This window comes from Euprymna scolopes, chromosome 22 (genome assembly GCF_053919585.1).
Source record: "Euprymna scolopes isolate OS-2025 chromosome 22, ASM5391958v1, whole genome shotgun sequence".
NCBI classification, from domain to species: domain Eukaryota; kingdom Metazoa; phylum Mollusca; class Cephalopoda; order Sepiida; family Sepiolidae; genus Euprymna; species Euprymna scolopes.
In genome coordinates, this window is record NC_136503.1 from 43,626,101 (window position 1) to 43,650,113 (window position 24,013).

At 36.3% G+C, this 24,013-nt stretch overlaps 1 long non-coding RNA gene across 1 annotated transcript in view; it reads right to left on the bottom strand.

The window, feature by feature from the left end:
• LOC145243784 (uncharacterized) overlaps positions 1 to 24,013 on the bottom strand; it is a 169,114-nt gene that overhangs the window by 83,647 nt on the left and 61,454 nt on the right. The window contains exon 2 of the long non-coding RNA XR_013862941.1: positions 5,767 to 5,854. This is a non-coding gene — a long non-coding RNA (uncharacterized LOC145243784). The remainder of the gene's footprint in view (positions 1 to 5,766; positions 5,855 to 24,013) is intronic.

Sequence of the window (24,013 nt, forward strand, 5' to 3'; positions counted from 1 at the left end):
TTGCGGTTCTGGGGAAGAAACTATTGGAGTAAAAAGATCTTTTACATCTAGGGACCTCTACAGTGTGGGGGTGGGATCTAGTAGCCTGTCGGGTTTGTCGAGGGTGCTCGCGTCGTGGGGGCACAAGTGATTGCAGTTCGTCAGAGCATTCACCACTAAAATACTTGTAGAAAAGGCAGAGGGATGCAACATTTCGTCGATGGGACAGAGGCTGAAGCTTAGATGCCAGTTCATATATGTATATATATATATATATATATAAACATAAACGACATTATTTTTGCACCAACCTAATAATATAGTTTTATTCCTTCCTTTCCATGTGTCGATTTTGAACTCTTGAGCTTCCTGACGACCTACACTCTAGAAAGAAAGAAAGAAAAAAAGAAAGAAAGAAATGGAAATAAAAAGACACAATACATTTTTTAAGTAACAAATTGAAGAAAAACGTCACTCGTACAAATGACTATTTTATGACGCCTTAGCATACTTGCTTCTGTTTTTTTTTTTTTTTTTTTTGCTGTCATTCATTCCACCACCCCGCTCCAGATTTATTTTTGGTATTCAAGTGAAGGTTGCCAACATTCCATGTGAAAGTAGTGAAAATTGAGCTTACAAAACTCGTCCGTGTGCGCTAGTATCCACTTCACTATCTTTATATCCCAAAGTAGACTTTAAGGGTAAATGTTTCTTGTCAGTCAGCCTTGTAATCATTTCCTTCCCGATTGGGTTCTTGAAAGGTTTTGGCTTTGGCTTGCCTGTTTAGAGTCCAGGGGATTGAACGCTATTCATTTTTCTCCCACGGTGAAAAATGTAACAGAATGGTCAGAAAGTAGAATTGAAAAGTCAGTGCTCCCAAGATGGAAGGAAGGTGGGTACATTCTGATCTGCAAAATATGCCTTAGCAGCCCCGTTGGTATTTCCCCGTAGAGGCATTTCAGGCGATTAGCAATAAATTAATCGTTTATCAAAGGGAAAAAATCAAAGCCTGGAAGGATGGACATCCTAGAAATACACATGACCAGCAATATATCAGAGTCAAGAGGCAAAAGATAATTTTAGAAATGGCATAGACTCTTGGTTTCGGTGCAGAGGAGAAAAAAATCCCTGAACCGCTGATATGGATTTTCTTTCAAGCTTGGTTTCTCTTGGTGTGATTTCTATGTTCCTCTTCCTTTTTACAGGGGTCGTTCTAAAAGTATGACCCTCATATTTTTAATTCAAAAACTAAAACGTTGACGAGCTACGAAGATGGGAGTGGTACTATTAAAACAAACGCCCTTTTGTGCTCCAGAATTTATTTTTTTCTACATAGTCAAGGCACTCTTTCCAGCCTCTTTTGATATCTCGCCGATAAAAGTCTGGAGCGCACTTTCTCACTCACATCTCTGTCGCCACACTGAAATCGACGAACTCGTCTTCTAACTGTGCTGTCATCAACTGCATCAGTTTGGTGAACGCTCATTAGACACCGGTGAAAGTTGATTATTTCGATCTTTTCTGCCTGGAAGAATTCAGTGATACGTTTCTGCTTCTGGCGCATGTCCATGATAGGGGTTAATTTCCTAGAGTCTCTCACCGTCAATATTTGCAACAGTCATCATAGCAATCCCTTCTGATTCATTCGGGCGAAATAAAAAAAATGGAAACCATTACTTTTTGGAACATCCCTCGAACTATTACGATTAGTTTCTTTCATCAAATGGCTTCATGCTCTGTCTGGAGTGATTTTCATAAAAACAAAAACATGTAAGAAATAGTGAAAGAAAAAAATATTGTAACAATTGTAAAATATTAACTGACCAGATTCGGCTGCTCCGAATGTTGAATATTTTAGAAGGGCATAGAGGAAAGTACAGCTTTTTTAAATACAAATAATACATAAGGCGACGATATCCTAAATCAATTCTAGGATGAATAACAATATCAGGCGAAATCCCGAATCACGCCAGACATGGGTTTACCTTATTTATAAAAGTAAGGACACAAGAATATTACCCCACGTAGATCTCTTTAGTTGTGAACAACTGCAAATTTCTACTTCGTCTCCTTTAACTTTCCATGTTGACTCAAGTAAATATTCTGCCAAGCTTCAATACGTACGTACGGTTCATTTTCTTCAAACGAACTCCTCCATTCTTCGAACGGCATGCTTTTATGCAGCCCAGAATCATCTGCATACGAACGAGAATTCACGTTATTTTCGCGTGACTGGTGAAGATAAAATCAGCTGCATGTCGCCATTTTGATTTTTCTATTTTTAAGTAATTGGATTTTACGAAACGTGAATACGTGTGGGCGTTTCTGAGGTAAGTAATTTTCGCACTCACTGCAATTTTCCCTACACCCCAGAATATGAAAAACGAGAGGATGAATTCAGTGTGGGACACAATCCAGTTTATCCAGTCTCTGAGACTAACTTCCACCGTGACTTTTTGATTCGGTTATTGATGACATCTAGTTGGCGAATCGTTAAAGATATATAAAACCGCTTCATAACAGTGCAATAAAAAATAAATAAATAAAATAAAAATTAAAAAAAACACAGATCATAAATAAAAATTTATATATTATTTTATGAAGCTGGACTGTATTTGTTTCTTTGTTAATGACAACGGATGACTGTATAACAAAACGAGGCGGTGAGGAGTAAAGAGGCGAACAAAGAAAAGGAAACAGCTTGAAAGAGAAAAAGAAAAAAAAAAGGAAGCAAACAAAACAGATAGAGTCAGATAAAAAAAAAAGAAAAGAAAAAAGAGAAACAGTGGGAAATAAATACAAAGAAAAAATATGTCATAAAAAGAAGAAAAGAGAAAGAAAAAAGAGATTGAATAAGTTTTGGTTGATGTTATTACATAATAATACTTTGATGTTGTAACATAATATCTAAATGATTCATCAATCGATTTATTTTTGTCTAATTAAAGACATAACTACGCCTTTTTTTTTTAGTTATTTCGTGCTGTTACGCAATGCTCTAATTTGCCTTACGGCATATCAACCCTTTTGGTGGAAGTCATTTCATGTCAAGACACAATATCTATTATAAGTGATTTGTAGAGGTTAATGAAAGATGTCGGCTCGCCATTTTGTAGTGGGATTGCAATGTTGATACTAATCCTACTTGTTTTGTTTGCTGTGTATACAGCATAATCACACTGGCACACTGGTTCTCATTAGATCACCAAAGTTAAGCAACGTTGAGACTGGTCAGTACTGAAATGTGTTACCATTTGTGAATATTAGATGTGTTTTCTGCGGCATCGTTTCCAGTCGTCCTAGATTTCTCATTGCCAATGGAATCAAGTAGTGCCGAGTCACGAGAGTTGGTTAAGATTGTGCAACCCTTGCTTCATAATTACATGTTTACAGGGAGTATCCATTGTCTCTCGAGGTTGAATGTTTGCTATGAAGAAAAAGGACAAACGTCCCTCTAAAATTCAAATCAATTTTATTAAGTTTTATCAACACACAACATACTCCGGAAGAAGTTATGGAAACAGGAGTAGAAGACAGATTGAATCCGCTGGCGTACATTTAATTTAGAAATGGAATTGAATCTATGAGTTCGGTCTCATCTAGCAAGGGGGTGATATATGAAGGTCGTTCCAAAAATAAAGCCTCCTATTTTTTTTTTAACTCACAAAGTTGAAGAGCTATGAAGATGTTAATGGTACCATTAAAATGAGTGACCTTTTGTACTCCATAATTTATTTATTTACATAGTCACCACTGTTTTTAATGCATTTTTTGCTAGCAATAAACGATGGCTGTGCATGAGAGTTCGAAACATGCTTTGTCATACGAAGGTCGTCGCAAACGTAAAGCCTCCTATTTTTTTGTTCAACTCAAAAAGTTAATAAGCTACAAACACTGGAGGGATGACATTAAAACGAGCGACCTTTGTGCTTCAGAATTTGTTTTAGTCATAGGCATTCCCATTCTTAATGCATATTTGCCAGGAATTCAATGAAGCATCTCTTCTTCTAACGCACGTTTATGGCATTATTTTCTTTCTTACCGTCAATGTCTGCAATAGAGTGATTAAACTTTCAGGTAATAAATGCATAAGTTCAGTCATCATAACAATGCAATTTGCAATTCTCTCTCAGACATACGGATGAAAAAGAAATAGAAGGCATTACTTTTGGGACGCCCCTCCTATATCACGTGTTGTCACGGTGACTTCGCTAAAGGAAACTATAATTTGTGAGGAAACAGGCTTGGACGGAAGTAGGAATTGCCCTCCACACGAACAACCTTCTCATCATGTATCCTTCCACAAGTCATTTATTCTAGTGTGTTCTAACTGGTTATTTACTTCCTTCCCACCACAGGATGATGTGATACAAGGCCAGAAAGTAAGAAGAATCAAGTCAGTTCCTCTAAAGAAGGAACGCTTTGGCCTATAAAAAAATCGCCTGGATACTTCCGACAACAATCCTTGGCCCAGGCGCCTCAGTAGTTAGTAATAAACTAACTTCACCAACAACGATGTCGGACCTCCTTGGTCTATCTATGACCAATATCTCGGCCCGTCAGATAAAAGGCCATCGAAATAGCCTAGTTTCTGCAAAGCTGATTGCCAAGAACGGATCCTAGACTGGCATCTTGCAGTCAAGTGTCTCTCAACAACAGAAGCTTCTCTACATCTGTCTGTTCTTACTGGACCATCAATCATATTTTGAGTGAAAACATGTTAGTGCAAAAGAAATAGATCTTAATTGTCTAACGTCTAGAGATTCATACGAAGGTCGTTGCAAAAGTAATGCCTCCTATTTTAATTGAACACACGTTGCTATTTTACTCATATGTGGAAGAAATTTTGACACTTCTGAATTACACGGACGGCGCCATTGTTAGGGGGGGGGAGGTCGATAACTCCAATTTCTTCTTGGTCAAATAACACAGCAAATAAATAACAAACAAGATTTTTTTCCGAACACAAAATATTTGAAAACTAAAACGTTTATTATATAGACTGCGTAAGAAAATATAATTTGTATAAAAACAATTTCTGAATTAAAGCAACGTTGGATTTTTTTCCCCGAAAAAATTTCTGAATTAAAGTAAAATTGTAACTGTAACAGAATATAGTTTAATTTTTTTTTTTTTTTTTTTTTGTGGCAACTGTTTAAGGATCCGTTTCTGCACTATTGCTGATTTGCAATACCACGCTTTATCCATATTCACACTGCCCTGTGTCTGACAACAATCTATTAGCCTGCAATAGTTTATTGTTTCCCCGAGCTGTGACGTCATATCGCTCATATTTAGGGAATTTACATCAATTTTAAGATAAAATTTCTTAACAATTTTCCTAGAAGTACGAGTTATCGTCCCCTTTTCTTTGACCGAGAAGCGCCACCTGGAGACAGTTTAGTGAAACACACCAAAAGAAATGGCGTCGTCCGTGTAAATCAAAAGGGTACTTGTACAGTTAATCAAGACATTTAAAAGTGAAAATATTGAATAAAAAAAAAGGGGGGTATATTGCACGTACTCGTTATGGAATAAAGTTTTTATACAAAACAATCACTTAATTTGATCAAATATATTTTTGTTTAAAGGAGAAAATCAAACTTTAGTGAGATCAATTGTATCGTTGTCATTTTCCTATTTCCGGAGCCGGGGAGGAGTGTCCCTTTAAATGAAAAAGTGATTAACAAAGGACACAGAAAGGCTATAAAATAAGTGAAAAAAAAAAAAATTCTAGGTATTTTTTCTACACATGTTTCAAAATAATCTTGACAAATTTTGACATACTTTAATCTGTGGTTGGAGTTATCACCCTTGGCGCCGCCTCTTCATCCGCGAAAAACGAGATGGCCCCGACTCGATCGATTTCATTCTTCTGTAAAAAATAAAACTACTTGATTAAATTAAGTAATTTTTCTTTTTTTTTTTTTGTATAAAAACTTTATTCCATAACGGATACGTACAATATAACTTTTTTCAATCTTTTCATTTTTTTTTTTTTTAATGTCTTGATTAAACTGCACAAGTACCAGTTTGGAATCATTTTTGTAGAATCAAATGCGGTCTCTAAATCGTGTGGTCCATACGACTTTCATGGCTGGAACTGATAAAACAACAGGGTAATCACATCGTTTCCCCGCGTGATAATTTTAACGAAAAGGCAATATGCAAATAGGTCGAAAAAAATTTTGTTTGTTTATTTTTATTTTTGTTTTCGTTTTTTGTTAGTTTTTATTCTTTAGTCTTTGTCTCATTTTGCTAATCGATAGTCAATAATAAAATTGGCGGTGCGGAAGAATTGGCGAGGAGGGAATTCAGAAAGTCTCTAAATTCCGTTTGATCACCTGGGTGAATCACTGTTAGTTTTAAAAACTGCACACTACTACAGGTTTTGCTGCAGACAGTAGCAAGCTGTGGGTGACCGGTTCGGAGCAGGACATTATGGGACTGCGGTGGGCAGACACAGGTGGAGACAGACGGTCTCCCCGGTTTGCCTGGTGTGCGTGGAGCTCCCCTCTCCCTGGAACGTGGGCCGTCTGGTCCTGCATTGTCCGGTCGCCCGACTGTCTGGGGACGGTTTCTCCGATTGGCTGGGGAATGACGGTGTGAAGGTCTAACCCATTCAATACTACTACTAATACTACTACTATCAAAAATTGGAGCGGAATTTAGAATGTCGGACAAAAAGAAAGTAAAGTATTTTAATGAGTGAAATAAAAAATAATAATTTGTTACGAACAATTAAAATATTTATAAAAATATTTGTTGCTGTACAAATTTAGGTGCTTGTTAAGATAGAGTCGACGGGTGGATTTTTTTTTTAAAACATGTGGTTTTAAGGCAAAACAATAGTACTTACTTCATTGTCGTGTCGAAAATAGTAATATATCCAAAAATTACGAAAATTCATCGAGTAGAACAACTGCAATCGTGTTTTTAGTAAAAAAAAAAAAAAAAGTCTATCGCTATCGGCTAAAACAAAGCACCGCTCATTACACTGGCGAATAGGGAGATAAGTATGTCCCCTGTATTCGTAATCTTCAAGGTGTTCACATCTAGGCCATTTCTCCCATGTTTCCGTAAAAATTATTTTTAACTATAAATAATTTTCTACTCTATCAATTTTCGTAATTTTTTTAATACTATTTTTTAATTACTATTTTCGACATGGCAGTTAAGTAAGCATTGTTGCCTTTGCTTAAAACAACATTTTTTTAAAAATCGATCTGTCGATTTTATCTTAACAAACACCGACATTTCTTTTACAGAGGTAAAAGACTCTGAGGACACGAAATTCGAAAAGCCAGAAGCGCTTACATTGAATAGATTTCTTGATTCGATTCTGTTGCAGAAAACAATGCGCAAATCCTTCCTGACTAAGACATGTCAAGGAGTCAATTTCAGATAGCTTCACGATTTAACCTATCGCAACAAAGTGGGGAAAGTTCAATAAAGTTCATGGCGGGGCCTTTCTCTTCATGGACAGGAGTATGCCGTGATCAAATCTTCCTTCATACAAGGTTCCCAAACAGGGAAAATTCATTCAAAGATCTCATTTAAGGGAACAAACCACAGAAAATATAAGTTCCTTTTGATTACCATTCTGCGGATAGGATGAACGAAAAATTAATCTCTCCTGAAGAATTGGATTCTCGTGGAGACAAGACAAGATCGGCAAGAAAACTCTTCGTGGCCAACAGGGACAGGATGGAAGTTATCGACCACGCTTTCTTCCACTGCGCTATCGTACGTTCGTTGTGTGAGTTAATTGAAGGCTTCACGGTTCGCATGTTGAACGCAGAGTTCTTTGTTTTGGAGTCGGTTCCAACATGCTGCAATTCGCCACCGACCACGAGAAAAGAGGAACACTATGTTTTTCTCTGCTTGATAACAGCTATGAGAAACGTGATTTTGGTCAACGCGACAGAAGGAATTCTACGGAGTTGAGGCCTTCACTGTTCCCCAACTTGTTCTCATTTTTAAGCACCGTTTGAAAATGTGTATTAGGCTTCAGAAAGTGAAGCTCTCTCTCTCTCTCTCTCTCTCTCTCTCTCTCTCTCTCTCTCTCTCTCTCTCTCTCTCTCTCTCTCTCTCTCTCTGACATATTTCAACTAAAAGTTTCGCGCTTGTGTCGAGTGAATGGTGCTGATCTTGAGTGGTACTTGGACATAACTTAGGTTCAGAATTTTGGTTAGCCGGACCAAACACAGTCATGTCATCGAATCAGTGAGGTTAGAGTAGGTTAGCTTTAGGTATTTTTCTTGTTTTAACTTAGGTAGAGCATGAATGACGTCATATGCCCCCTTTTTATCCCCTCTTCCCTTTTTTAATAATCTCCACTCTCTTCCCAAATTAGGTGACAGATTTGTTGGTTTGTCAGTGATGTAGGCTCACTTTCAAGGCGTTTTAATGAAGTTGATTTTTTGGGACCTGCATCATTTTTCGACTGGCAAACGGCTTATCTGCCACACTTTCTAGTGGGGGATATCTTAAACTAACACTCTTTTTCACATTGTATATATCATCTATTCATTTTTGCTGTATATAAAATGTTTATTTCCCCACTCCCCACATCATGTATATATATAGTAGCGTCCAAAACTAAGGGACAAAATTTTAAAACCTAATAGGTTTTAAAATTTTGTCCTTTAGTTTTGGACGTTACTGTATTGTCTTTTTGTTTTTTATGTAGCTGCTTAGAGCGATTGTGGTATTTTGGTGAAAGGCTAGTTAAAGTAACTAATGTTAAAATAGGTCATGTTTATCCCCCTTACCCGATTTTTTACCTCGTGCCGCATTTTATATTTATTTATGTTTGTAAATATTTATAAATAGATATTAAGACTGATAAGTCTTGTTAGAACGAAATTGAAACTGGAACTTAAGTTTTTCGTCAAAACGAATTTTAGCGTGTAACTGTACGCCTGCGCAAAGAAAACTTCCGGAAGAAGCTCAAACTCCCGTGAACCTTTGCTACAGAACAGTCGACAGTGTTTCGAACGACGAATTTCAACACTGCACATTGTTTCACAGTATAATTCCGTTCGTGAGTCTTTAAAGATAAATATATAATATTTGCTTCAAAAAACAAATTCAATATCCCGAAATATTCTACGGTCCATGACAATTTTTATATCGACTAATGTCGAATAGCAAAACAGACAGCCATATTAAACATATACCCGCGTGTCAACTTATTTACTAATTTTTTTAAAAAAGTGTCTTTTTCTCTTTTTTTTTTTATTTCATACATAATACTAAATTGATTTTATCGTTAATGCATTCCACATGTCATAAGACTTTAAATTTTTCTATTTTTTGGGAGTAATGCGTATCGCTTTTTTCGATAAAATATCACGTCGAGAAACAAGTTTACCAGCAATAGAAATCACATTTCGCACTAAAAACTGCTGTTGTTAATATTAACAATAACAGACACGCACATATGCACACACGCGCGCGCACGCAAATGTATATAAGCAATTACTGACGACACTAACACTAGGGAACCTGCTGCCGCTTGTCCTTACCACCCATATTTATATAACGTACATTAATTCACCATTAACGTTATACACAGCACCGTCGTTGATGTCGCCACCGTCGTCTCCTTGCATGTGCGCATACAATAAAAATCAAATACGCATCAAGTGCGCTTGGAAGCCAAATCACAACGCAACATTAGGAAAATGAACAAATATTTTACTTGTTTGAAATTTATAATTTATAAATATATTTCGGAGCCAAACTTCATCCTCGGTATGTTGTTTTCTTTCTTTTTTTTTCTCTCTCTCTCTCTCTTCTTCTTTCTTGACATGCTGTAAAGTTGGAGAAAGAAAAGTATGTTTGTAAATATCCGCGCGTTGTATCTCAGCGGTTGTATTTTGAAATGTTAGAACTGTGCGTTGGCAACGCGAGATTAACGTCAAGTGTGTGAGTTCCATTATAGAAACGTTGATTTAATTTGAATAAAATATTTATCCAATTTTACAACATGGCAAGAAAGAAGAAAAGAAAAAAAATAGAAAGAAAACATACTGAGGATGAAGTTTGGCTCCGAAATATATTTATAAATTATAAATTTCAAACAAGTAAAATATTTGTTTATTTTCCTAATATTGCGTTGTGATTTGGCTTTCAAGCGCATTTGATGCGTATTTGATTTTATTCAAATTAAATCAACGTTTTTATAATGGAACCCACACATTTGAAGTGTGCATACATTAAATGTGTCTACGAGTGAAATCCAACAATACCCTTTCCAACAGTATTTAGTGCATAAACACGTCAGATCCAATAGGATTTGAACCCGGCATGGGAGACTTCGTAATCCGTGCTAGTATCAGTTATACCAGCACATAGCACGAAAAGAATGAAAGATAAAAAGACAAAAAGATAAAGAGAAAAAAAAAATTTTTTTACTTTAATTTACTCCAATCAAGGCATATCGCTACTGACATGTAAGGGACTACTGTGTATTAAGAGCCAGATTTATAGAGGAGGCATCCAAAATAAAGAGTTGTGTAGCGAGGCGTTTGTTCACATTAGATTTGGATTTCTACATGTTAGTACAGTTAGGTTGGTTGGTTGTTTTGTTTTACGGCATATCAACCCTTTTCGGGTTATTTAATGCCGAATCCACAGATTTTGAAGAAAAAAATTTTTAATAGAATATATTTGTTTTTTTTTTCAAGTCGGTTTCTATTCAACCCATAGTTGGAACCCTAACAGGTACTACCACTCCGGGTCAGAGTGGACCTGGGAGCAATGGTAATTAAAGGGTAGCTCCACACTCCCCAAAGCCCGCAAGCTGGGGCCTCACCACTGGATATAGTTTAAGGTCATATCCAGGACCCTCATTGAGGGACTTTTACCCTCTGCAGGGGGGGGGGCAGTCGGTGTATTCTAATGCCCACCGACAGGGCCGAGTACAGTTAGGGAAATCGAGAGCACAGAGGGAATTCCAAAGGCGAGGGAAGAATCTATAAGAGCAGAAAGTCCTTTAACATTGGAGGACCTCTACAATGAATAGATGAGATTCAGCTGATTACCGGGTTGCTCAGGTGTATTTATATCGAGGGGGCATTGGAGCGGCAAGTTCGTCGGAGCACATTCTATGGTAGTACTTGTAAAACAAGCACAGTGAGGCAACATTGTGGTAATAGGCAGAGGTTAAGACTGGGTGGACAGTGACGGACTTATTAGATTACAGACTCTTTTTTGGGCCTTGTCTAAGAGGAAGAGATTAGTGGTTGAGGCAGCAGCAACAACAAGGAGTTGATGGTGGCTCAGTGGTTAACAATGCGGGCTGATAAGCTGGGTGTGCCAAGTTCGTACAAAAAAAAAAACACTTTCACTTGAGAACATTGGCAATTTTCATGTAATCCCTCCCGTAAGTACCCTATATCCTTCTAGAAAAAATTCTTAATAGAAAGATTTTGGGGAAAACAGATACCAACAAAAATCATGAATCATGAATCATGCATCATGAATAATGTATCATGATACTCAACAAACAAACAACCAGCAACAACATGACAACAATGTTTCATGCAATGTTGCGTGGTAGTTTCGTAGAGATAGAGCATACTGTCAGGTGTGAGAAATATTGTAGTATGGTAGCGGGAACCCATTTTCTTAGTATCTGCTCCAATTTCATGTTCCTGTGAAAGTTAGACCAAAGTGTTTAAATGTTAGACTCTCGGTCAGTACAGGGGTTGGAACGATAAAATTGTCGCACCAGAAAAAACGACATGATTCTTTTCCCGTTTGATGAAAACCGGTTTTCTTTTTCATCACACGCTGATAAAATAGAATAGACAGTGTAATGTCGTAGGAATTTATAATGCAACCTACAAGCACACCGGTGATGGTTTGTAGAATTAATAAAGTAATGTTTCAGATAAAGTGCTAACAAATAATAGTCTAAGTAACGGTCTTCTGGGGTTGAAGGTTCAATGATTAGTACAGACAACGCAAAAATTACAATTAAGAATAAGGAATTCTATAATAATCATGGCTAACAAAACGAGAACAGGCTAACTATGTGGATTATATGTGAAATTTCATACAGATTATTGGGCGATTCTACAGAATTGGGACGAGATCTTGTAGTCGAGAATGGAGTTTTCAAATTTAAAAAAAACAATGGTTTCAACCGATTTTTTGTCAGTGCTAACAATGGTAGCTTTCAAATTATGCAGTCTAAATTACCTGAATATTACTGAATTATTAAACAAAACAACTTTAATCGTGTTAGCAGGTGAAAATAGCCGCCATCTTGTTGACATCAAAACAGAAAATTACTTCCCTATGAACTCTCCTGTGTCTTACGATCGTTTTCATCAAATTCTATTTTTTTTTATTTACTTTAAATAATTTTCTATCTTATCGATTTTCGTAATTTTTGGATATAATCTTCTTAAAAATACGAGGAATACGTAGATATCATTGTCTTCATATGAAATTCAGTATTACGATTTCTACAATTTCGTCCCAATAGTGTAGAAGCGCCGATTATTGAATTCAACATAAAGATTCCAGAGTTCGACAAGACCCATGTGAAGAAGGTTGAAGGTTACATCGATAGAAACATCGTGCGAATAACATTCAAGATAAAAACATTCCAAACAAAAAAAAAACGTAAATAATCTTTAAAATATATTTTAAATATTTTACCTCATTGGTGATCATTACGGCTATGACAAGAGAATATTCTTTTCATTATTTTGACTCTCGAGTATATATCAGTTAATATCTTATATGTTTTTAGATAGAGCGATGTGGTTCTCGATTAATTAACTGTGTCTAACTGTGTCGGATATATACTCGAGAGCCAAAACAATGATAAGAATATTCTCTTATTATAGCCCTAGTGATCATCTATTCATGTTCCAGCGAGTGAAGAAAAATACAACACATCAAATGACCTAGTCACACGTGTGTCTAGGTCATCAGGTCACCAGGTGAATAGTCCAGATAAAGTCATTATATAATATCTAGAAATATAAATTCACATTCCTTTCCAGCGATCTTAAGTAGATGAGCGTAGTACCAGCTGTTTACACTTCTTGTGGTTGTGGGCAATTGCCTAAGTTGTAGTAATGTTCTTTCCAGTCGAATCGGCTATGCTGTTGGTCCACATTTCTTTAGTCTGCTTCGCTCCTATCTTCCCTGCATTGTTGCTTAGAGTGTAATAAGAACAGAGACAGGTGTGTAAAAGTAATATTGAAATCAGTCGTTTTCCACACGAGGTTAGAGTAAGCATATGTTAGAGTAGTGGAAAATTTCATTAGAAGTTAAGTGACAAGAGTTATGATTACGTCACAGGATATGACGTCATGGGAAGAAGTATATGACACAGAAATGGGATCGATTCTGCTTTTTCCATTTTTTTTTTTTTTTTTTTTTAGGGTTTACGTCAACAGGAGCAAACGTTCTTTTCGAGGACCGCCATCCATATGGAAACAAAGCGAAAAGTTACAGCTCCTCTAAAGGTACATTGCTGCAAATTGTTGCTTAAAATAAACTAAACCCCAGAAGCCAATCATGGTTTATTTGTTGTTTCTAAATTCATCCCTGTATTACAGTTATCAGAAGGAAACAAGCTGCGAGACGAGATATTCACAGAGCAATTTTTTATATGTCAACAGAACAAGAATCCTGACAAAACACCGAGTAGAAATGTCTGTTGCAATCAATGATTAAAGAACACCTCAACTAGAGGATGATCTTGAAGTGCTCGTCCGATCTTGTTGTATTAGAACATGAGATGAGTATTCTTTTCAGCTTCTTTGCTGTAGACTTTAAAAAGAACATTAAAAAATAATTTGATAAATTGCAGAAACGTGTCTATAATTTGATTGGCCCCACACTTTCTTTCTCACTGCAACCGCTCTCTCACAGACGTGATGTTGCTAGTCTCAGTCTTTACTACAAATACTATTATGGCATGTGTTCCTCAGAATTGTCTGATCCATTCCCGACTTCTTTTATTTCAGTTCGTTTGACACGTTGGTCTGGAGGTCTCCCTCAATTTGATGTTTTATACCTCATTGCAGTACAGCTTCCTATTCCAGTAGCTTCTTTTCAAGGATTGCAAGGTTGTGGAACTCTATTCCTGCTCACTGTTTTCCTTATACCCACAGTCTTGGACTTTTTAAGACTAAGGTCAATAGGCATCTCATGTCTTTGCAATAATTATCTTTCGTTCTTGTTAGCTCTTACATCAAGTGGCTTTATGCCTTGTATCGAGCGATTTCCATTTAAAAAAACTCATAGACAACCACACAGTTATATGGCATTCAAAAATACACAATTCACTTCTCGTTCATGATATCGCTATAGTTTGTATTTCCAGTTGAACTCATTCATCAGCTTTGAAGGATCTAATAATGGTTTGGTGAATAATTCCATCCAATATCATTATACTATACTATATAATTATATATACTATAATATACTCACTATTTTCTTTTAGTCACAAACGTACCTACATAGAATAAAACCACTCCTTTGGTCCTCTTAATAGATCTATCGAATACCATATGAAAGTCGTCTGTGAAAATGACTTTATAAAAGTTCATTTGTTAAATAGTAAAGGGTGTTTCGCTTGTACATATCTAAACCAGAAACATTAACACGTACACAGGAAACCGGTATCAAAGCATCATCGTATGGATTCAGATATCACCTCAACATGCTGTATGCTTGAAACGAACGTAATATCACATGGCTCAAAGAGAGAGCGTGTGAAGGCAGTATCAAATTTGTTAGGAAGCTTGGTGTGAATAAATGATTTAAGAATCGCTTATAAACTAAGGGAGGGGGGGTTAAGATGTCTATAACCCCAGAAGCCCTCCCCCTCTTCGCCGCTAGCACAAAAGAAAGTAACGTTAACAGAAACATTAAATGAGTCTTTTCATAATTCAAAATGTTCTTTTCTTTAGTTGTTGTAAAACTTCCTTCTAATGAGGACGGTTGAGAATTAAGTGTCTCAGTCACTGGAGGTGCAGTAGACACGTGGAGTCATTTAATTTTGTTGTTCCTATTTACTTATCTCCCCACGAGGGCAGGTTTTTGATGTGGGGAAAATCCGGCTCCTCAAAAACGCTGGATATGAACAAAAATAAAAATTGTCTTAGTCATGGAGGATTTCTCCTCCACTGACCAAGGATAAAAAAAGGTGAAGTATAACATCAGAACAGTTACTACACTGTGATCTTGTTCCGAAGGCCAAGAATTTTTTGGTTTGCATTCGACAACAAACACGCATTTTATTTGATCAAGACAGGCTGTAACGTTACATACGTTTACACACGGGACCCACACGTTGTAGCAGAATACGTTACAAAGGAGACCAAGATAAAGAATATCTTAACTCACTATTTCAGATTTAGTTCACGAGGGTAACATGCTCTCGTTCCATCAGTCACGACTGGATAGAGGTCCAAAGAAATTCTCAATTGTATATGGTTAGAGTACTTGGAAAAATCAATTGTAAAAGTAATGTTCTTCTGAAGGTTCAAGGTTCAATTCTTAGTGTAGACGACCAAAAAATACAATTGCGAATTACTTAGGACTTCTATCCAGGAGGCGAAGAATCCAAATAATATGAATAACTAACTCTCATCTAAAAAAAAATTCACAAACAAAGAAGTTTGATCTTTTAACTAAAACTTGATAACTCGTTTTCTTCATATCCAACAAAGCCAGAAGGATGGATACCTATGCAGCAACCCCTTACGACAAAATGGCGATTCCAACATTTTCTCCTCATCCTCTCACTTCCAGTATTTTCAAAGATCTGAACGATGATGAAAAGTTTTCATTTCACTAAAACTCACTTTAATTTACGTTCATCGCAACGTGACAACTTTCTTAAAGCCTGTTTGCTTCATGAGATTCGTCATCTTTCAACTAACTTGTATTCAATCTCATTAATGCTTATCTTCAAGTGGCCTTCATCTTTGATAAGTGGAGACACTTCAGTAAAAATAAAAATAAGAAATAAAATCGTCTCAATCTCAAATTATTTAGATTTCCAAAATGTCTATGAAGCTTCTATGCAAGGTGGACGTTTCTTCATTTAATGATCTTATTATTTTTCTGTTTTTCAGCGTTTGTTAGATTATTTCCCTTAATCATGTTTTAGTAGATGCGGCTATTCATAAATTCCATATATCTTACACGCACACACACACACACACACACACACACACACACACACACACACACACACACACATATATATATATATATATATATATATATATATATATATATATATATATATATATATGGATGTCTACCACAATAAAAAGCACTGTTTTCCGAAACAGATAATTGATTTTGTTGTTGTTCCTTCTTATGAAACGGATTTTTAATTTAGTTATAATTTGATTTTTCAAATTTTAAATTATCAATCACATTACTTAATATATATATATATATATATATATATATATATATATATATATATATATATATATATATATATATATTCAAGCTTAAGATATTCCAAAGTAGGAACTAATGAATACAACGAGGTTGTTAGATAGTGCTCGATAACAAGAGCAAAACATTTTTATTTATTTATTAAAGGGTAAACAGTTACATTTGGTCGCTACAAACAGCCACCTGTTTCAGTCAATGAGACTTCATCAGGTGACCCTGAACCATCAGAGCGTCAGATGGTTCAGAGTCACCTGATGAAGTCTCATTGACTGAAATGGATGGCGCTGTTTGTAGCGACTAAATGTAACTGTTTACTTTTTAATGTATATATATATATATATATATATATATATATATATATATATATATATATATCTGTACATAACTGTGTATTTGCGTGATGTCATTGTGTTCTGTTTAGAAAGAAACGTTAGATAATCTATATCAAATATAATATGGTATTCTTATGTAAAATTTCCCGGGGAAGAAAAAGTGCACCCCTAAACAGGCTATGATAGCAAACGATTATTTGAATATCTAAGTGCACCCGTAAGGGGTCTATGAGTGCATAATCTCCTTAAAACTACATATTCTATCTTTATGCAATTTCAATCATATGTAAAACTTTCCTAGGGAAGACAATGGAAGTGGTTTCGAATCTTCAAATTCTCTAAGGAACCTATGGGAGTCGAACATCCTTTAAAACTTAAGATATCCTATTTTGATGAAATTTATATCACATGTATTAAATTCTCCGATTAAAGCAATGGGCGTGATCCTGAATGTGCTTATTTCACAATGTAAGCATAAACCCAGAACTCCAACTTCTAATATAACCTCATTCTTTTTTCTAACATTAGAGGTCTCTGGTCCAGTATTCCAAAATTTAAAAATCTAAAAAGCCAATTACGAGATACTAAACCCGACCTGTTGTTCCTGTGCAACACTAACATTTGCTATATAATTGCGGAACACGATAAACTATCTGCTATTTATTTGCCTGTCGATCTATCTATATATCTATATGTATCCATCTCGATCTAGCTATCTATTTAACTAGCGAGGTAAATAAGAAATGAGATGGGAAGCTATGTTTTAATAAAAGTTGTCAAAGCATATTGATGTGTAAAATGGACAAGTTGCACTGGAAGAGTATCTAATCAACTGACCGGAAGTATGTGTACGTTATCACGTGTTCTAGTTAACTGAGAAAACAGTTGAGTTGGAATTTGGACTTGAGTAGGGTGGACGGTTTAACAGGTCGTCCCCCCACCCTCGCCGGGGAGGGAGCTAACATCTCTCAGAATGGGACCTAGAATTAACCACCCAAGCAAAGATACTTACTTTCCATTCTTCTGCGATAGACACCTGGAAAGTGAGAAAGACTATATAAAACCAATTATCGTCTTGGAGTTGAAATGCATTCGTCCACAGTTTCCAACTTCCCTCCAAGAACAGGTGACTTCCAGGTGGATCAAAAGACCAAAGACGCAGTTGAACAGTTGATGAGGTATGTCAAAATACATGTATGTGTTTATGCTATATCTCACACACACACACACACACACACACACACACACACACACACACACTTAGACTGATCACGGAACATAGACTGCAACATGATAACTTAGGGTTCAGATAGTGAAGAAGCCACAATTAATAAAACAACACATAATCACACAATGTTTATATGAACACCACCCAAGAACATAACACATTGACTAATCTGTTTCTGCAGATGAGTACATGATTAAAGGTTACTCAAACACGACATCAAAACCTGACCCTTAAGATCGTCATGGACATGGAGTATGAGCCTATATAACAGAGAGATTTCCATTTGGGGGAGGGGCATCTGTACAGAAGACTCTAAATGGCCCTATATGTGTTTCTACGTAGCACTTACAACACTGCATTCATATTTGCTTTCTGACAGAGTTACTATCGTTGAGAATTCCTTTGAGAACATTGGCCATATCCTGTTTGCTCACCTTTCTGATAACATTCACAAATTGTTGATAAACCTACTTACATACCCAATACTAATGAATATTTTGCAAGTCTTCTTGATCCTTTTCTGACAACTTGTCTTGAACTATGCTCATCCCCTGTTCTGTCTTAGCTGGAATCTTCCTATCACTCAGTTGCTTCAATTAAGATCAAAGCAAAATACAACAAAACCTCTAATGTTCCTCTCCATTGCACAGTGTATTGATACTCGATGGTTAATTGGGACAACATCAGATCTTTTATATCAGAAATTCCTTTAAACTTCATGTCTAAAAAGAATGTGCACTGTATCGCATTCAATTCAATTGATTGGTTAATCGTTGGTATCGCTTCATACCCTTCAAGAAATTCCAAGATAAAACAAATTACCAGCTATGGTACACACCAGAATGTGCCATTGTCATTGTGCAGAGTAAACAAGTTCCCCTTAAGTAATCCAATTTACCAAATTTACACTTCTAACGATTACTATGATATTGTCCTTTTGACTACTATACACTCTTTAACTCTTATCCTTGGGTGGCCTCTGGGCCTTGATTAGTGGTGACTCCTTTGTAAAAAAAAAAAAAAATAGAACAATAAAAACTACTACTTCAATTGCATTCAATGAAACAGGTGTTCTGAAATCAAAGTTGCCTTTAAGACTTCCAACAACGACTGAAAAAGAGTTATAGAACACGAGAGAGTCATATGGCTTATCCGTTAAGTCTAGAGTAGCTGAGCAGAGGCTTGATTCATAATAATTTTCACAAATAACAAAGCATCGTGAACAGAAGAGTGATCTCTACCCTAACAATCATCAATGGACCAAAGGTGATTTCTGCAGCATCTGATAAAGCCAAATTTTTCCTCAGAATTTTGCATCAAATCACAAGCTTTGTAACCAGGGTCACCTACCTCCTGAATTCCTCCATATAACTGAAAATACTCTGAGGAACATCCATATATCTGTCCATGATCATTCCAAATGTACTGAGAACATTGATGTCAGCAAAGCGACTGGGTTTCACAACATTCCAATGATAACTAGTTCCCATTATTACAAAGCTATTGAATCGTTGTATAAAGGAAAAATGCTCCGCAACATCTTAGAAAACTTTGTCAGTCTGCCCAGTATTTAAAAATACTGGAGCCCGGTCTTCTGCATCTCAGTATAGGCCAATCAGTTTCCTGTGTGTCAAGAGTAAACTGCTTGAATCTGCAATAAATCAACAAGTTGTCAATCATCTTTGCAAAAAACAATCGACTCAGTGACAAGCATTATGGATTTCATATTGCAAAATCAACAGCTGATATGCTGACTGTAATATCACAGAGCATCAATGAATCCATTGATAGGGTCTTCGTTTCTAGACCAATAGCTCGCCATATCAAAAGCCTTTGATAGGATTTGATATAAAGGTTTACTTCACACTAATTCTAGTTATTGAATACCTGGAAATGTCTTCTCAGCCATTAAAGCATTTCTTTCTGATCAATTTTAGTTATAGGGACATATTTAAGAACTCGATCTGTTGACTCTATCTTAACAAACACCATAAAAACAAAGAAAGTAATATGGTGTTATAAGCATAGTGAAAAGCTCATAGTTGTGATCCCCAACCGGCTGCTTCCAACCCCGATACAAGGATGTTGTGAACTGTAACATGAAAGCAATCAACATCGACATTTCATCATGGGAAAATGTTACGGATGACCACTCAGTGTGATGAGGAACCTTGAACAAACATCTGAAAGGGGAGAAGCTGCTGAATACTGCTGTAGAGAAGCGTGGACACATAAAAAGAAACACCAATTCCAACAGCCTAGAGACCATCTCATGCTTGTGATCTTCGCAACAGAGACTTTTCAGCTACATAAGCAATTGTTCCAGCCGAACAAGCAGCCAGAAAAACTAGAATAAGTGTAACAGAGCGCGGACACGCATATGGTAGCTGTATCCAAATGACCGAGCCATGTGCAAGATGACGTCACGACAAGAAAAAAAGGAAAAGATCATAAAAAGAAGAAGCTGTGCGCAGACTGATGATCATGATCGTGTTCAAGAGGAAAGAGATAAACATGTGGACAGAGAGCAACAGTTTTGTGCAACAGACAAAGCCTTATTCGGGAAAGTACCCACAAATAAATGTTATTGTTTCTACAGGAAAAAGTGAATCGAGTTTTTCTTTGTCATTGTTCCTTATGACAGAGTCTACAATGTGTTGGGACCTTGCATGCTAACACATGTGTAAACGGTGTGTAATGTTACATAAGGATGTATCACCCATAGTCAACCCTGATCAACCGAGGTCTGCTAGACAATGGTCCTCCTTCAATCATGAGTAACGTCGGAGTTCCCTGCCAATCTTAAATAATATCACTTAAAAAACGTCTAAAATTGTTGTTTTAGATTCTACTAGATGTGGAAATGAATTAGTTTAAATTTGATAAAAATTGGTCGAGCAATTTTTTTTTTTAGTTATTTAAGCTTATGTTATTTGTATAATAACTTGAGGCAGGTTATAGTTTACAGTGGTTCAAAACTTTTACATTTCTTTTTTTTTTTTTTTTTCTTATCAGGTTGTTGAAGCTGGGGATAGAGCATCCTACCGGATGCCAAACATTCACCCGCTAACTCAGCTATTCCAACCGAGAAATCTTTTTACGATTCTGACTATCCCTTTAAGTGCAATTGCTTAAATCTCTCTTGCACTTGGTTCAACGGGTATATTTGCTACTTTTGGAAATTCTTTTTCATGAGTCCATTTGATCCTATAATAACTGGAATAATAGAGATCTTCCTAGGATTCCAGTTTCTTTTTTTTTATGTCATACATTGGTATTTCGTTATCTTTTCCCTTTTAGCTCTGTTTAATCCAGCATAATCCAGGACACTAACTTTTACTAAGGTTAATATGTACCGTTGTGGGAACTTAATATATCTCCACTCGATCCTGGTGAGAATAAAAAATAAATGTAAAAGAGATAGGGAGTGAAGAAAGAAAGAAGGAAATAAACCATAAAGAGTCTTGAAAAAAAAAGGAAGAGAAGGAGGAGAGGGAAAGAGAGAAATAAAGAAGGAATAAGGATCACCAAAAATACTAATGCCAAAGAGTTTAAAAGAGAGTAAGAGATAGAGAAAAAGAGGGAAGGGAAAACAAAGAAGGGGAGAGCGAAGGAGAGAGAGAGAGAGAAATAGAAGAAAAGAGCATAAAAAGAAACAGAAAAGGAAAGAATGAAAAAAAATTGGAAAGATTTTAAAGAGAGAGACAGATATAGAGGAGAATGTGTGTGTGAAGAAAATAGGAGAAGAGAGAGAAAGGAAAAGAAAGGTAGGAATGAAACAAGATAAATAATGTAAAAGAGAGATAAGAAAAGAGTATAAGCAAGAGAGAGGGGGACAGACTAGAGAGAGAATAATTTAAAAGAAATAAAAAAAGAATGAACAAAAGACTAACACGTTTCTTGTCCCAACATGCAACTGTCTCGATATCAATCGAAGCCATTCCAGATGGCAATCCCATAATAGTCAGGATTTGTGCACTATGAAATCAATCAGGAGTGAAATTACTGCTCGGCTGAGCATGAATGACTTGCACACATGTGCGTGCTTATTAAAGAATACACATAAAAATGCACAAATGCACAATTCCAGTGCACTCTTCACCTCATGTCAGCAAACCTATTAATTCTATTTTTATGGCGATATGTCATAGAGTCAAGAGCTTTTGAAAATGACTAAACCAGTTTCTTCCAAATCTACCGTGAGGTGAGCATTTCTCTTTCCCATAACTTTCTCCTCACAGAACAGACGTTGTTAAGTCTTTCTCTATTTATTTTCAGGGAAGTTGTTCGACTGAGCTTCAGTATTCAGTTAGTCCTTGTAAAACATTCACAACAAGAACTCGCCTTTTTGTCACAGTGGAAAAAGTCTTTTCTTTCTCCCCGCAAATTTTTAGGGTCATCAGAAATTTCCATGGAAAAAGTTTTTTTGTAAGGACTTTCTGTCTGTGGAAAACATTACCACAGGACTACTTCTCTGCAGATTAAAACTTAGTCATCTTTAATTCCAATGTTAACAAATTCTTGTTATGGATCGCCCCATAAGCACTCAAACACAGTTCATACTATTGATTAATGTTAGTATTCCCATAGTGTTCCTCATCTTCCTGTCTCATTAATTGTTATCCTCGAGCATCTCTGGGCCTTGATGAATGGTAAGCCCAATAGTAAACAAATACAAGAAAAAAAAAACATGGAAAAGGGCAACCGGTAGTAAAATATTCTCCCTACTGAAGAAGAAGAAAATGAAAGTAATGCCTGGGAAAATGATCGAATTGAACCATGCCTAATTCAGGTCAGGCACTAGAACTAGACTCTAGAATAAGAATGTACAATGGATTCGCCAATTAATATGAATAAAGACAGAGAGAGAAATAAAAGCTCCGTATTTACCTTCCTCCCTATTGTTCATAATGGACTATTCCAATCTTCTGTATTATAGTGCGTTTCATTAGCTTTCACTTGTTGAGAGAGAGAGAGAGAGAGAGAGAGAGAGAGAGAGAAAATGGCAGAAACAAAAATAATAATCTCGAAAATAAGTTGGGAGGGTGGGGGGAAACAAACATTTTTAATGAACTTAGGAGTCACCACATCTAGTCACAAAAGCTACTTGAGGATAAAGGTTAATGAGTTTATCAGGAGACCAGTGAAACGTGACGATTGGTAATGATTATCGAGACTGGCCAAAATTTGATTATTTAAGAGGAGGCTTAACAACAAATTGTTTACATAGGACTTGAATACAACCATGTTGTAGCAAGCTGGGGAGCAGTTCAGTGATACTGTGTTTAACAGATAGGTAGTTCTTGGAAATAAACTTTGCTCATGGAAGCTCTGTTTAGTTTTAGGTGTACAGAGAATTAAAAGGAAAATTAGACGAGTTTTTTTTACTGTGAATGTTTTACAGAGGAGAATCAAAGGTTGGAGCTTTGTTAAGCACCTACCATGAAAATAATGTCAACGCCTCTTCTATGAGAAAGAGGCTGTAAGGAAAGAAAAGCATATCCCTCACTAGATTTCAAAGGCATTTTTATATTCTGTTAAGGTAGAAATGGGAGCTCTGAGTAACAGCTTCTCGTATGTGGCAACAGTACTCCATCTTGGGATGAATTTGACTCCTATACAGAGGGAGGATTGCATCAGGGATGAGATACATTCTAGAGTGGTAGAACATACACTGAGAGATGGTGAAGGCAATGTAATGGAGTCGTTACATGTCAGCACTCGGGACTCATACGTTGTATGCAGACAGTCGAAAGGAAACAAAAAAAATGAAAAAATTCGACTCACTTTTTTTTCAGTTGAAACAACAGACATTTATTTACAGGTACTTCCAGAATAACGTCTTGTATCTTGTTCAAAAGTCTTTTCGTACTCCAATGGCTTACACATAGTACTCTGTCATGTCCAGCCACGTTTAGGACATGTTTTTCCCTGTCGCTCACGGACCACGTGTGTAACATGTCTATTTCTGTTTTTCTCGAACACGTTTTTCTTTTTTTATAATCTTTTTCTTTCCTTC